General features: G+C 40.8%; 1 protein-coding gene across 2 annotated transcripts in view; it reads left to right on the top strand.

The window, feature by feature from the left end:
• CHST3 (carbohydrate sulfotransferase 3) overlaps positions 1–14822 on the top strand; it is a 206093-nt gene that overhangs the window by 108294 nt on the left and 82977 nt on the right. The gene's annotated exons all lie outside the window — the stretch shown is intronic.

Raw genomic sequence — 14822 nt, 5'->3', positions numbered from 1 at the left:
GCATCCTGAAACGATTCATGTGTGGGGTTGCTTTTCAGCCAAGGGAATCAGCTCACTCACAGTCTTGCCTAAAAACACAGCCATGAATAAAGAATGGTACCAGAATGTCCTCCAAGAGCAACTTCTCCCAACTGTCCAAGAGCAGATGGAGCACCTTGCCATAAAGCAAAGGTGATCACTAAATGGCTCATGGAACAAAACATAGAGATTTTGGGTCCATGGCCAGGAAACTCCCCAGATCTTAATCCCATTGAGAACTTGTAGGCAATCATCAAAAGACGGGTGGACAAACAAAAACCAACAAATTCTGGCAAAATGCAAGCATTGCTTATGCAAGAATGGACAGCTATCAGTCAGGATTTGATCCAGAAGTTGATTGAGAGCATGCCAGGGAGAATTACAGAGGTCTTGAAGAAGAAGGGTCAACACTGCAAATATTGACTTGCTGCATTAACTCATTCTAACTGTCAATATAACCTTTTGGTACTCATAATATGATTGCAATTATATTTCTGTATGTGATGTAAACATCAGACAAACACAATTAAAAACCAGAGGGCAACAGATCATGTGAAAATATAATTTTGGTGTCATTCTCAAAACGTTTGGCCATGACTGTACATTGTATTCTATCTTTGGCACTGTGGATACATGCCTGATGTTGTTTAGTGAGTACATGAACTTTGTCACTTTAAAATGTGGTGCTGAACATTTTTGGTAAGCCAAAAACTAAAAAAACTGACCAGCGCCTACAGAATGAAGATGAATGAATGAACAGAATGAAGTAAGTGTGAATAAGGTCTAGCTGTTATGACTGTGTGATGTGCAAACAAATGAATACAGCAGCACACTGTAAGCACTAAGATGTATGCAAACCTTGAATATATGAAATTACTGCTATATAGAATATACTTACTGTATAAAAATGAAGGTACATAGTGTATGAATTTATGAGAGCCCACCAGCCATGGCAAGATGATCTTTTTTTGATGAGACCCTAACCTAATATTTATTAAACATACCTCTCTCTGGCTACAAGCCCGCAAATTTAAAAGGTAGATAGGATCCAGCCTAACAGCCTTAGGTTGATGGGAAGATGAGTGCTCAGTAGAGTTGAGCGGATAGGGAAAAATCCGGGTCCGGCGGCTACCCAGTGGGTTGAAAAAGAAGTCCGGATCCAATCCGGCGTTCGGCCCCATATATGTCAATGAGGAGTGGGAGTGGGAGAGAGAGAGAGAGAGAGAAAACAAATCCGGATCGTGCAGCCGGATTACCGAGTCCGGGTGAGACCCGGATCGGACGCTGAAACTGCGCGGATCCGGATTTTTACAGTTTGGGTCTGCTCAACACTAGTGATCAAACAAATATGGAGGCAGTCACCACCCCAAAGCTGACAAGCAACTCTGATCATAAAGAAAGTGTGAACAGGTGCAAGATGCTATGACTGCATAATACACAAAAGAATACAGCAGCACTTTGTAAGTGGTAAGATGAACGCAAACCAAGCTTGATCATGTTCACACTTTATTCTATTTTTACGCTTTTAGCATGGGAAAAGCATGTTTGATAAATATTAGATTAAGGTCCCATCAACGAATGGTACGGTTTAAGGCTGGTGCACTCTCATGAATTGACCAATTTATGCGCTAAGTACCCTCCTTTTTATAACTATATTTTAGCAGTAATGCAGTCGAAATGCCATAAATGTAATGTTTGCATACATCTTAGCGCTTACATAGTGCTGCTGTATTTTTTGTTTGACTTTTGGTAAGCTGCCAATAGATGTAACATTTTTCTCTAAAAATCCCTCTAATTTTGTCAAAGATCATTTATATTTAATGGATTCTGCCACATATTCCTTATACAGTTGTCGGGAAAAATACTAAGCCAGTTTTTCTACTTCATCAGAGATAAGTGGTATCAGAGCATCAGGGTGTCTTAAAGCCTAATACCCTACATAGAAATACAAATATTAAATCTGAATGATGACTGATGCTGTATGTATGGTGAACGCTAGTCTTCTACTGCATTTTTTCATCAATCCTCGGCAAGACGTGTCTGGAATTAGCTGCGGTGCTGACATCAACAGTCAAATCAGTGATCTCATTGTGTCTGAGTAGGGTGCCCCGTCTTTGTTGTAACGCCCCTCTCTCCAAACCACAGAACTCTCTGATTGGTGCACTGACATCACGTCAACAGCATGGCAGATAATGCCAGTCATCAGAAGCAGCGGCAAGACTCTCCGAGCCTATAAAAGCTACAAGAGCCAGTAGGTTGCAGTTAACGGCATTGTAAATGTAGAACAGATAGATGTTAGGTTTCATACACTACAAAAAGGAAAATGGAAAGGATCTATAAGTGATCGTGTAAGAGTCTGTTGGCTGTTTTTTGGGAGTAAAACAATAATAAAAAGTGTGAATTCTCTTCAATTCACATTTAATGGGGTGTTAATGTCAAGCTTCAGTTGTGACTAGCTAAATGTTTGTGCTGTGAAACAGCTACGCAGACACACGTGGCCGGACTGACTCACTGCTATTTAACTGCCTTATAAGACTGCAATAATGACGTTAACCAAACATGGCCACATACTGTATTTCTCCATCAATATTGCATTGCATCTACAGATAATACAGTTGCTTTGTTATCTGGCTTTTCACTATCTTGATACTTTCTAAACAACAAATGCTTTGAACACTATGATTTAGAATGTACTGTATATTAATTTACTAAATTCAGTTTCAGCAAACAATTAGTTGTTTTTTTTTTAAGTTAGTTTGAGAATCCACCTCAAAATATACGAGGTTCCTTTATTTCATTTTTATATAAAGTGCATATTAACAGCAAGCATCAACACGTTTCAAGTGCAAACAGCACTCTGATCATTACTAAAAATGCTGTTTGCACTTGAAACGCGTTGATGTTTGTTCTTGATATGCACTTTATGTAAACAATTAAAAAAAGAACCTCGTATGTTTTGAACTGGATTCTCAAACTATCTTTATTGATTTGGAGCCATGGCGGGGCTGGATCCGAGACTCCATACAGAGGGTGAATGGACACGGTGGTGAGCTGGACTTTTTCTGCTCTTTCACTTAGCTTTTTTTTTGTGACCCTTTTCAAAATTGTGCAGTGTTTGACTTAGTTCCTTGACATTCTCTAAATAATATAAATGTAATATGTTATTGCCGAATGTGTTTGTTTACTGTGCTAAATGAATATAAGAGTTTATAATCTTGCTTGACTTTGAAACTTAACAAATTGCCTCAACGTCTTCCTCCCTCCCTTTCTCCTCCCCCTTTATATTTCCTAACTCCTACTTTCCCACCTCCCCTCCAATACCCCTTCACCCATCCACTTTTAGCCTACCTTTTTTTCCCTTCCTCTTCCCCTTCTTTGTTCTTTCAACAATATTTTTAACAATGCATTTTAAATACTTCAATTACCCCCTCCCCTGTTATTGTAAACCCCTTTAAATTTAATAAAGTATACAAAATTGTGCATTGTGACTGTTCAAATTCTGACAGGGTGTTTTCCATCTTGTGCCTTTGGTAGCGCACTAATTCTGCCTTCCTGATAGCACTAGGGCAGGTGCTTCTAATTGAATAATAGTTTAGGCCAGCAACATCGTCACTCTGCTAGTCTGACCACATGCTGCTGTATGAGGTAGCTGTATCTCTCCAACAGTCAACATGCCAGTGAACAATAAACAACAATGCAAAAAAATCAGAAAAGGAGGGAGAGAGTAGAATGGAGGCAGATATATAGTATATTGCAAAAGTGAGTACACCCCTCACATTTTTGTAAAATTACACTTTAATACAATGTGAAGTAATCAGTGTACAGCGTGTATAACAGTGTAAATTTGGTGTACCCTCTAAATAACACAACTGCAATTAATTTTCCCAAAACCGTTGGGAAAAAGTGAGTACACCCTTAAGTAAAATCCCCAAAATATGCCCAAAGTGTCAGTATTTTGTGTGGCCATTATTTCCAGCACTGCTTTACCTTTCTTAGGCATGGAGTTCATTAGCACTTTACAGGAGCTACTGCAATACTCTTCACTCCTCCATGACAACATCACGGAGCTGTTGGATGTTAGAGACCTTACACTCCTCCACCTTCCCTTTCATGATGCCCTACAAATGCTCAATAGGGTTTAGGTCTAGAGACATGCTTAGCCAATCCAGCTCCTTTTACCCTTTTACCCTTTCTTTAGCAAGGCAGTGGTCGTGTTGGATGTGTGTTTGGGGTCATTATCATGGTGGAATACTGCCTTGAGGCCCATTTTCCAAAGGAAGGGGATCATGTTGGCATTTATGGTTTCCTGAATCAACTGTTTTCTCTTTAAATTTACTGGGTTCGTAATAGGGAGTATGATAGATGCCTCTCCATTACTAACTCCTGGGATTGATGCCAGCTGATAATTTATAGCTGACATCAACCCCATGAACCCCACAAATCATTAGCCTGATTTCCAGCACATCAGGGAATCGGGAAGAGCCAAGCAAAGTGCCATAATTGGCGCAGTTAAGGATGCACCACTTCTGTGGAGGTTGCAGGCTTTTTTGGGCATTAAGTGCCCAATAACCATGGGCCTTCCCATCCTAATAATACCAGCCCCCAACAGTCTGCTTTACCTTGGCTGGTTATCAAAAATAGGGGGGACCCCACGTCATATAAATAAAAAATATTTAAATAAATAATTTAAAAAAAAACGGTGTGACATCCCCTCTATTCTTGATAACCAGCCAAGGTAAATCAGAATGCTGAGGGCTGCAGCCCAAAAATGGTGGGAAACCCCAAGTAGGTTTTTAATTTAATTATTTATTTATTTGGCTAAATAGCTTTACAAGTTATCTATCTGTCAATCTTTCCGTATTTTTAACACATAAAAAAAAAATAATTTCAGTGTCATGCGTTTTTTTCTGGTATGTGTCACACAGATGTGACACGGATAGCACACAGATGACACACACATAGATATGGATGGCCACATGAATGGGCAAAATGGACCATGCAACATGTGCCTTTTTTTAAATGGACGTGTGAGGGGGGCCTATGGAAGAGCCAGCTGAGATGGTTGCTGGCCAAACGATTGGCTGAAGAATCTTTAGGCCATCAGCCATCTGGGTATGCACTCCACTGTATTATATCTTTAGTTTGGCCAATAGATATTAAGTAATGCCTTTTCCTATTAAAACTACTTATGTATGCAAAGTGTATTTGGCTCCGATAATGCTTTATAAATAATGTAGCATTCAGCTATATATTAGCTATTAAATGTGAATTGGCCGGTGTATAAGTTATTCAGGATGATTGCAACTATATATCAAATGCTCTCTAGCCATGAAAATATATGAGCAGCGCAACGTGGGTATAATAAAGCAAAAATTGTAGAGAGAAAGAAAAAGAGGGCACAAATATTAATGTAAGGCAGATTTAAAGTAAAAGGTCATTCATAAATATCTTTTCAGTTGGAGCCCTAACTTAATTACCCTTAGCTTATAAACAATGGCTCATTTAGTATTTTACGTTCAGTCGTGAGGATAAGTAAATAATCTTAAAGTTAGTTTGAACCTAAAAAAACATTAGGCGGGTCATAAAAAATAATGGAGCACAGCAACAACACCATCCTAATAACAGCAGTTGTAGAAATAATGTACCTGGCTCACTGAATAGCTCATTCATTTCTTTTCACGTAAAAGTTGATTTTACACAAATATTATGTTATAATATTGCATTTCTGATGCAACTTCATCAATTATTACTCATAAATGATGTATATAAAGTACAAATCATAGTTCACTGCCGGACACAGAGGGATAACCTCTGAGGAAAATACAGCAAATGCCATTTGGATCCTAATACCAGCACACATTATTCCTTTGTACAAAATGCTTCTAAGCTTGTCCTAAAGTACCTAATTCATAATCGAAAAGTCAAATAATGAAAAATAGACTGGCACTTTAATTTCATGAAAAAGGATTTATTCTATCAATTCCATATACAGGAACATGCGTCAATGATAACGCGTTTCGGCTTGTCATAAGCCTTCCTGAAATAAAACCAATGCAACTTGAACCAATAAAATAAATAGTGGCAGATAACTTTGTGAGGGAACCACTCTACTAATTTACATAATTATGTGTTCACCCATGACAAAAAGACATTTTCTATATATGAATCAGAACCTGAATTTACAATGAAAACAAACTATGTAAAAATAAATTGAATTGTCCTCTGGAAATATAGTCAATAATTCATTCTATTTATAAACTAGCTGTATTATTCATTAATCTACTAAAGATTTTGATATAAAATAATATAAAAATGTAAATAATGACACAGCATTCCAATATACAGTGGTGTAAAAAGTGTTTGCCCCCTTCCTATTTTACAATTCTTTTGCATGTTTGTTACACTTAAATGTTTCAGATCACCAAACAGATTTAAATAATAGACAAAGATAACACAAGTAAACACAAAATTAAGGTATAAACAAAGGTCTTTATTATTAAAGGAAAAAGAAATCCAAACCTGCAGGGCCCTGTGTGAAAACGTGATTGCCCCTTAAACCTATTAAATGATTGGGACACTCTTAAAGCTGGGGTCACACTAAACGACAGCGACAACGACGTCGCTGTTACGTCACCATTTTCTGTGACGTAGCAGCGACCTTGTAAGTCGCTGTTATGATTGCTGCTTAGCTGTCAAACACAGCAGCCGAAGCAGCGATCATAACGACACGCGTCGCTGTACTGCAATATGTGCAGAGAGCAGGGAGCTGCGCACACTGAGCGCTGGCTCCCTGCTCTCCTAGCTACAGTACACATCAGGTTAATTACCCGATGTGTACTGCAGCTGCATGTGCAGAGAGCAGGAGCCGGCGCTGGCAGCGTGAGAGCGGCGGAGGCTGGTAACGAAGGTAAATATCGGGTAACCACCTTGGTTACCCGATGTTTACCTTGGTTACAGCTTACCGCAGCTGCCAGATGCCGGCTCCTGCTCCCTGCTCGCTTCATTTCGTTGCTCTCTCGCTGTCACACACAGCAATCTGTGCGTCACAGCGGGAGAGCGACAACCAAAAAATGAAGCTGGACATTCAGCAACGAGCGGCGACCTTACAGCAGGGGCCAGCTCGTTGCTGGATGTCACACACAGCGACAGCGACAGGACGTCGCTGCAATGTCACAGAAAATGGTGACGTAGCAGCGACGTCGTTGTCGCTGTGTGTGACACCACCATAAGGCCCAGTCACACACAATGACTTACCAGCGATCCCGAAAACTATGTGGTAAGTCGCTTTGAGGTCGCTGGTGAGATGTCAAACAGTCAGACCTTACCAACGATGCAGGAACAATACAGGTCGCAGTAGCGACCTGTATAACGATCTCAGCAGTCACTGTGACCCTGTCACACAGTGTCAAACACAGCGATGTGCCCTGCTCAGCAGGACATCGCCTTTGAAGAAAATGGCCTGGACCATTCTGCAACGACTAGAGATCTCACAGCAGGGGCCTGATCGCTGATAGATGTCACACATAACGAGATCGCTAAAGGGATCGCTACTGTGTCACCAAAACGGTATGTGTGACGGTACCTTTAGCAGGAACAAATGCAATCAAGCGTTTGTGATAACTGGCAATGAGTTTTTTACAATGCTCTTGAGGAATTTTGGCCCACTGATCTTTGCAGAGTTGTTGTTCAGCCACATTGGAGAGTTTCCAAGCATGAACCACCTTTTTAAGGTCATGCCAGACCATCTCAATCGGATTAAGGTCAGGACTTTGAGTAGGCCACTCCAAAGTCTTAATTTTGTTTTTCTTAATCCATTCAGAGGTGGACTTGATGGTGTGTTTTAGATCATTGTCCTGCTGCATAAGACAAGTACGCTTCAGTTTAAGGTCATGCATAGATGACCGGACAGTCTCCTTCAGGATTTTTTGGTAGGCAGCAGAATTTATGATTTCATTTACCACAACAAGTCTTCCAGGTCCTGAAGCAACTAAACAGCCTCAGACCCTCACACTACCACCATCACATTTTACTGTTGGCATAATGTTCCTTTTCTGAAATGCTGTGTTACTTTTATGCCAGATGTACTTGGACATGCACCTTCCAAAATGTTCAACGTTTGTTTTGTCGTGATGAGTCGTCACTGCACTGTTGGGGTAATTTTTGTCGGCCAGCCACTCCTGAGAAGGTTCACCACTGTTCCATGTTTTCGCCATTTGTGGATAATGGCTTTCACTGTGGTTTGCTGTAGTCCCAAATCTATAGAAATGGCTATATAACCTTTTCCAGATCTCAATAACTTTGATTCTCATTTCTTCCTGAATTTCTTTGGATTGCAGCATGATGTCTAGCTTTTGAGAATCTTTTGGTCGTCTTCACTTTGTCAGGCAGGTCCTATTTAAGTAATTTCTTGATTGAGGACTTGTATGACAGTAATCAGGCCTTGGTGTGGCTAGGGAAATTGAACTCAGCTTCCCAAAGATGTTATAAACCACAGTTAATTTAAGTTTTAAGGCGGTGGCAATCACTTTTTCACACAGAGCGCTGTAGGTTTAGATTTCTTTTGTCCTTAATAATAAAGACCTTAATTTATAAACTTCATTTTGTGTTTACTTATGCTATCTTTGTCTGATATTTAAATTTGTTTTGTGACCTGCAAACATTTGAGGGTGACAAACATGCAAAAGAATAATAAATCAGGAAGGAGTCAACAGTTTTTCACACCACTATACACTGAAAGATTACATAAAATGTATCATTGTCCACAAAGATCCATGAAAAGGCTCAAATATATGTACAAATGAAAAAGGATCATTGTCATAATAGTAAAAATGTCATTAGACAACATATTTATAAAATGTCAATATATGTAAATAATTACAAACCACAAAGCCTACATGTTTCAATAAATGTTTCATACACCAAATGTGTCTTTAGCTCGCCAGGCGAGCAGGGATTTTAGTGAACCCACTGGGCCTTAGCACAGAGGGGCTTAGCTATGGAACCACACCTCGTTTTCTCCAGAGCCCTTGATGGTGAGGGTGTTATGCTGCAGGTGTGAGACTGGGTATCACTCGGGAAAACTGGTGCTGCAATGGCTGGCCCCAGGGCTACAGAAGCGATAGTCTCTGGTATAGAGCAGCAATAGGTGTTGAGAGTTCAACCGAGATGGATGGATACGGTAGCAGCAGCTGGTGATGATTCTTCAAGGCAGCGGGTATCGTGGTTGGGGGCTCACAGCAGCAGCGGCAGGTTAGGAACAACAGCAGCAGTACACTGAAATATAAACAGATTTCAGCAGTGGAACTAGCACAATACAAAAGCAGCAGCAAAGTGCTAGGAAAGCTGAGAACTAGCAAAGTATTAGACACGTTACCCAGGCACTTTCTGATGGGAGAAAGTACTTTAAATAGCTGCAGGCCCTCAGCTGATCTGAAAGGTACTTCCGGGTTAAAGTTACACTGGCCCTTTAAGAAAGGAGGTGTGGCCGCACGCGAGTCCCTATGACAGAACCAGGAAGCCTGCTGTGACTACGCAGCCTCCGGGAGACAGCAGCATGGAACTGGAATGGAGCGGCCACCACAGGAGAGCAAGACGGGTGAGGGGCCCGATGTCCCCGCCAGAGGAGAGGGGCAGAAAAATGCGTGGACTCCAGTGTGGGCATTACAATGTGATAATTGAAAACACAAATGATTCCCTATACTTTAAAATATATAGTAGCCCAGATGTAACTCGAACTATGATATATATGCAGAAATCTCCAGTAAAACTAAGAAAATTTCACTAAGGATTGTTAAACAGTCAGGACAAAACAACCCTTAGTTAGTTTTTGGCACAACACATTTCATTTACTATTTACAAACAGAAGTAACGTCTAATCATTCATGTAACAAATTACTCCGTTTATTATATATGCTTATTAATTAGGGTAATGTTATACTTGCATGTAGCTGAATAGTGGGCCCCCAGAGTCATTGTTACTGGTGGACGCTTGGCACCCCAGTCCGCAACAAACCCCAATTGTACTGCAGTCAAATGCATGGAAATATCATGTAACACTTCCTTAGATTGTTTGCATGAAGTTGATGCTTGCCCTTCATTTCAAGTAGAATATTAATAATGTGACTAAGTTTTACTGTTGAGGTTTTATTACTTTTATACACTGTTTCACTAGACATTGGACTTTTTGCCTAGTGTTTTAGATTAGCTGATGGTTCAGAATGTCTAATGTTTCTACTGCAACATCAAGAACTCATTTTAGTATCTTAGGAAGTTGTGGCTTCTGAAAAATATGACCGTATCTTAAGGTTTAGGTAAAAGAGAAGAGAAGGTTTCACAACTTTTCTACATGTATCACCATATAACTGAACAAATGATATAACGTTGATTAGGCATTTGGCAAAGTTGAGAAACAACAATTAAAAGTTTCCATCCATGTATGGTAGAATAGTGATGGCAATATCTGCCAAATGAACTGGTGTAAAAGCATAGTACGCTAGACGATGGAAACCAATGATGCCAGTGATTGTCTAAAGTGATTACATACCCGCCTGTCCAACACAAGAGGCATAGAGATCAGGAGAGGACTCGGGCAATGCTGGAAGAGGAGCAGTAGAGGAGGGATAAAGTTATGATGTATCCTTTTTAGTCTTTTTTTTAGTTTTGAGCAGTTTTGAGCTGTTTGTATAAAAAATCAGGCGTGAACACCAGCTAATGTTTTCTACAGCAAGATGGAGAACTGTTCACTGAGTATCTGTTTGAGGAAGTGTCTGTTATGGTTTACGAAAAACACCGTATGATAGCATCATTAGGGTCAGATAAAAAAGGCATTTACATCACTTTTGTTTATGTAACACCATAAACATGAACACATTGTATAGAGCTGATTAAGCGTGATGCAAAGATAAGATAAAGAACAGTTAAAAATTTCTGTTCATGTATGTGATGATGATGACGACACCAACTTCTGCTAATGATATCAATACATGCAGTATGTTGGATACAAACCACTAAAGGTCCAGTCACACTAAACAACTTACCAGCGATCCCCACAACGATAGGGATCGCTGGTAAGTTGCTAGGAGGTTGCTGGTGAGATGTCACACTGCGACGCTCCAGTGATCCCACCAGCAACCTGAACTGGCAGGGATCACTGGAGCGTCGCTACACGAGTTGCTGGTGAGCTCACCAGCAACCAGTGACCAGCCCCCAGCTCCGCGTGGAAGATGCTGCGCTTGGTAACTAAGGTACATATCGGGTAACCAACCCGATATTTACCTTGGTTACCAGCGCACGCAGCTACACGTGCAGAGAGCAGGGAGCAGCGCACACTGAGCGCTGGCTCCCTGCTCTCCTAGTTACAGCACACATCGGGTTAATTACCCGATGTGTACTGCAGCTAAATGTGCACAGAGCAGGGAGCAGTGCACAATGCTTAGCGCTGGCTCCCTACTCTCCTAGCTACAGCACACATCGGGTTAATTAACCCGATGTGTCCTGCAGCTACATGTGCACAGAGCAGGAGCCGGCACTGACAGTGAGAGCGGCGGAGGCTGGTAACAAAGGTAAATATCGGGTAACCAAGGACAGGGCTTCTTGGTTACCCGATGTTTACTATGGTTACCAGCCTCCGCAGAAGCCGGCTCCTGCTGCCTGCACATTTAGTTGTTGCTGTCTCGCTGTCACACACAGCGATCTGTGCTTCACAGCGGGACAGCAACAACTAAAAAATGGCCCAGGACATTCAGCAACAACCAATGACCTCACAGCAGGGGCCAGGTTGTTGCTGGATGTCACACACAGCAACATCGCTAGCAATGTCACAAAAGTTGTTCGTTAGCAGCGATGTTGCTAGCGATGTTGCTTACTGTGACGGGGCCTTAAGGGTGACATTGCTGGGATGCAACAATGGCACCCATATAATAGACATAAAGTCATAGCTGAAAGTGTTCTAGAAAATCCAGTGGCTAGTGTTCCTAGTTGGCAAACTCCTTTAAAAGGGTGATGCAAATACACTGTGTGGAGAATTATTAGGCACGTGATTATTTTGTCCAAATCGGATTTTTTTTTTGCAGATTTTCCAACTCCAAGCTGTATAAACTTGAAAATTGTATATGATGAAACATATCAGGTGATATGTATTTGTGTAATGAAGGACAATGTGGCTTAAAGGGGTATTCTTATCTCCAAGATCCTATCTCAATATGTAGTAAGTGAAATAATAATAATATTAGCAAATGCCAGTTAGAAATGTAGTACAGTTCTCCTGATTCACTATGTCACTTTCCTCATGTGTGGGGCATTGCAGGACCTTAGGTATACATAGTTACCACCACGCATATAGTGATACTTAGTTGATAGTGGTCATAACCTAGGATACCTAAGGTCCTGCAATGCCCTGCACATGAGGTAAGAGACATAGTGAACCAGGAAAACTATACATTTCTTCTTGGCGGTATTTGCGAATATTATCATTATTATACCTGCTACATGTTGGGATAGGATGTTGGGATGGGAATATCCCTTTAAGAATATCAACACCCTTTATCAAGGTGTGTAAAATTACTAGGCAGCTTGTTTTCTTTAGATAAAATGGGCCAAAAAGAGATGTAACTAACTCTGAAAAGTCAGAAATTGTTATGTTTTATTGAAGGATGCTGCTCTTTGAAATTGCTAATCTATTGGGGCATGATCATTGATCCATCAAAAGGTTTGCTGCAAATAGTCAACAGGGTCATAAAAATAATGTTGACGTGCATTACCTGCCGTAAAGTCAAGACGAATCAAACATGAAGTGACCAGGAACCCATCATCCTGCAGTGCTATAATATTCCAGAACGGCATCCTCCCTGGAGGGCCGAGAAGTACAATGTGTTCATTGTTCATAGACATGACCAAAGTAAGGAAGCTGAAACCTGACCAGCACTGAATGATGCACAGAAGTTGAAACGTTAAGACTGGGACCCAAAAAAATCTGGGACCCAAAAAAATCTGAATACAGACTTTTCAAAGATTTTATGGACTGATGAGATGAGATTGACTCTTGGCAGACAAGATAGATGGGCCCATGGCTGGATCAGTAATGGACACTGACCTCCACTTCAATTCAGACACCAGCAATGAGGAGATAGGTTACTGATATGGGCTGGTTTTATTAAATATAAGGTATCTGGATTTTTGGGGGTTGAAGAAGGACTCAAAAATCAACTCCCAAACCTATTGCCAGATTTTAGAAGATACTTGCTTCAAGTAGTATTAAACAGAAAAAAGTCTGTATCTTTAAAAAAAACCATAATTTTTATGTAGGACAATGCTCCATCACATGCATTGAATTCTTTACTGCTTCGCTGCCAATAGAGCCCTTAAAGATGAACAAATAATAACATGAAGTATACCCTAATGAGGACTTGTGGGCTCTTCATAAACAGAAGATTTACGGTGATGGAAAACAGTCGTTTCTCTAAACAGTGTCTGGGAGGCTGTGGTTGGTGCTTTCCAAAAAGTTGAACATCAACAGATTAAGGAACTAACAGACTCTATGGATGACTGTTAATGAAAAGAAAGGCGGCTATATTGGTCACTGATGTTGTTTTGAAATGTCAGTAATGTGTTTTGTACATTTGAGTAGTTTGGTTATTATTCTCACTTTAATCGATGAAAATAACAATTGAGATGGAACATTTACGATTCTCATTTAGTTGTATAATAATTCCGACACTAATAGTTGCCCAATAATTCTGCATACATAAATATTTTACCAAGAAACCTCACTTTTACTTAAATATTCAGGTTTAATAAACTTATGGATTGACCGACATCACTGTAGTTGTTCATAACTAAAAATAATAATCATCAAAAATACAAATTACCCGAAATTTGTGCACTCACTTTAGATAGAGAAGCCAATGAGGATTAGGGTGGCCATGTGCATTAGATATTTGTTGGCCAAATGATGATTCTTGTTACAGCTATCTCTCCTGCTTGTGTGTTCATTATAAGAAAACTGCTGACAGTATTGTTGGTCAATGGCTAAATGGATTAAGGTTTAAATTCATCATGCCTGATACTCTGCCTTTCCAACATCATCTGTCGGGGAAGAGTCAGGAGGACTCGATTGTCATGCAATGTTCGGCTCTGTATGCACATGGTAGCATGGCGTCGTCAGACTTTGTTCACACCACAGAGTCTGACAAGCAATCTGAGCCTGTTCAGCTAGAGCCATGCATCGACTGGTTCAGGTTCACTGCTCATCAGCTCTGCAGTAGTTAATTCCTGCAGACTGGAGAGCAGGAACTAAGAGCTCAGGTTGGTAATGGCCACGTGCAGCTGCCTATTTCCTATTAAAGGCATGGCCTCCTTCCAGTATGCACCGATGATAGCTTCAGTGATCCCAGTCTTGGTGATTATCCTGCTTACGGAGATCTGTGTTGCCATATTGAGTGGTGTGAACATTCCCCTGTTGTGCATTTTTTCCCCCTTTTTCGTTGTTCCTCTATACACATATTGCCTCTCCTGTGTGTTTTGAGTGCGGTGTGTACAAGTTTCCATTCTACCTTGTTCGTGTCATTTTGTGGGGTATTGTGATTTCCGGCCTGCCCCAAGAGTAGGAGAGAGGGGGAGAAAGATCAGGGCATGGACAGGAGTCAGGGTCACGCTGGGGGCTCAGACTTGGCTACCATCATGCCTACCTCCGAGATAAGGGACAGTGCAGAGTCTCGAGTCTGAGGGCCAGCCTAGGGGCTCCTGTCCTGTCATAACCTACCCCATGACATTGATACACATTAGTTTGTAGACTTAAATCGGCAGGT

This window comes from Anomaloglossus baeobatrachus, chromosome 5, assembly GCF_048569485.1.
Source record: "Anomaloglossus baeobatrachus isolate aAnoBae1 chromosome 5, aAnoBae1.hap1, whole genome shotgun sequence".
Taxonomy (NCBI): Eukaryota; Metazoa; Chordata; class Amphibia; order Anura; family Aromobatidae; genus Anomaloglossus; species Anomaloglossus baeobatrachus.
The sequence above is the reverse complement of the archived record's forward strand: the minus strand, read 5'-3'. Positions and strand labels throughout refer to the sequence as shown.